Raw genomic sequence first — 2085 nt, 5'->3', positions numbered from 1 at the left:
CTTCAACAGAATCGTGGAAGAAAATTTCCCAAAATTAAAGAAAGACATGCCCATACAAATAAAAGAAGCATATAGAACAGCAAACAGACAGGACCAGAAAAGAAACTGTCCATGGCTCATCAGAGTAAAAACACTAAATGTACAAAACAAAGAGACAATACTTAAAGCTGCAAAAGAGAAACAAGTCACATATAAAGGAAAACCCATTAGGATTACAGCTGACTTTTCAGTGCAAACTATGAAAGCCAGAAGAGCCTGGACCAAAGTATTCCCAGTTTTAAATGACAACAGACCCATACCAGACCCATATCATTAATGAATATAGATGCAAAAATTCTAAACAAGATACTTGCAAACCACATACAGACACACATCAAAAAGATCATCCACCATGATCAAGTTGGCTTTATCCCAGAGATGCAGGGATAGTTCAATATACATAAGTCAATAAACAATATAAATCATATAAATGGGCTCAAAGACAAGAACAACATCGTCATCTCAATAGATGCAGAGAAGGCCTTTGACAAAATTCAACATGCATTTATGTTGAAAGTCCTAGAGAAGATGGGACTAGAGGGAAAATACCTCAACATAATTAAAGCCATATATTACAAATCCACAGCCAACATCATTGTAAGTGGAGAAAATCCAATGAAATCAGAAACCAGACAGGGCAGTCTACTGTCTTCATTTCTCTTTAACATAGTGCTTGAAACCCTTGCAAGAGCAATAAGACAAGGGCAGGAAAGTTAAAGGAGTAATAATGGGAAAAGAAGAGATCAAATTATCCCTTTTTGCAGATGATATGATATTATATCTAAGAGATGCCAAAAATTCCACCAGAAAACTCCTAGAAATTTTTAACTAGTTCAGTAAAGTTGCAGGTTACAAAATTAACCTAAAAAAGTCGTAGCCTTTCTATATATGAATAAAAAGCAATCAGAGAAAGAGCACATGGAAACACTCCCCTACACAATAGCTGGAAAAAAAAATATCTCAGAATAAACCTGACAAAAGACGTTAAAGACCTCTACCTGACCAAAGACATTAAAGAGCTCTACAATGAAAATTTTAAATCTTTAAAGAAAGAGATTGAGGAAGACATCAGAAGATGGAAGGATCTCCCATGCTCATGGATTGGAAAAATTAATATTGTGAAATTGACCATCCTACCAAAAGTCATTTATAGATTCAATGCAATGCCAATCAAAATCCCATGACATTTTTCACAGAATTAGAAAAAACCATCCCAAGATTCATATGGAAGCACAAAAGACCTCAGCTGGCCAAAGCAACCCTGAGCACTAAGAGCAATGCCGGGGGGATTACTATACCAGATTTAAGCTGTATTACAGAGCTCTAGTCATAAAAACAACATGGTACTGGCACACAAATAGACCCATGGATCAATGGAACAAAATTTAAGTCCCAAATATGAGTAAATATGATTTCAGCCACCTGATATTTGACAAAGGGGCCAAAAATATTCACTTGAGGAAAGACAGCATGTTCAGCAAATGGTGTCGGCAAAACTGGATCTCCACCTGTAGAAGAGTGAAAGAAAACCCCTATCTTTCACCCTGCACAAAAGTCAATTCCAAATGGATCAAAGACCTCAATGTAAAGCCTGAAACTCTGAAACTATTAGAAGAAAACATTGGGAAAAACCTACAAGATATAGGTGTAGGAAAGGATTTTCTAAACCAGACATCAATTGCTCAGGAAACAAGGGCAAGAATTAACAAATAAGACATCATTAAACTTAAAAGCTTCTGTACATCAAAGGAGGAAACCAGGGAAACAAACAGAAAACCCACAGAATGGGAGAAAATCTTCAACAGCGATGCATCTGACAGAGGTTTACTATCCAGAATGTATAATGAACTAAAAAACAAGAGAATCATGACAAGAAGCAACCCAATTACAAGAAGGGCTAAGGAGCTGAACAGAGAGTTCTCAAAAGAAGAAGTAAAGATGGCTATGAAGCATCTTAAAAGATGTTCAACATCATTAATAATAAGGGAAATGCAAATTAAAACCACTTTAAGATTCCATCTTACCCCAGTCAGACTGGCTAAGATC

This window comes from Nannospalax galili, unplaced genomic scaffold (genome assembly GCF_000622305.1).
Source record: "Nannospalax galili isolate Female #2095 unplaced genomic scaffold, S.galili_v1.0 scaffold441, whole genome shotgun sequence".
Taxonomy (NCBI): domain Eukaryota; kingdom Metazoa; phylum Chordata; class Mammalia; order Rodentia; family Spalacidae; genus Nannospalax; species Nannospalax galili.
Note: the sequence above shows the minus strand (reverse complement) of the source record.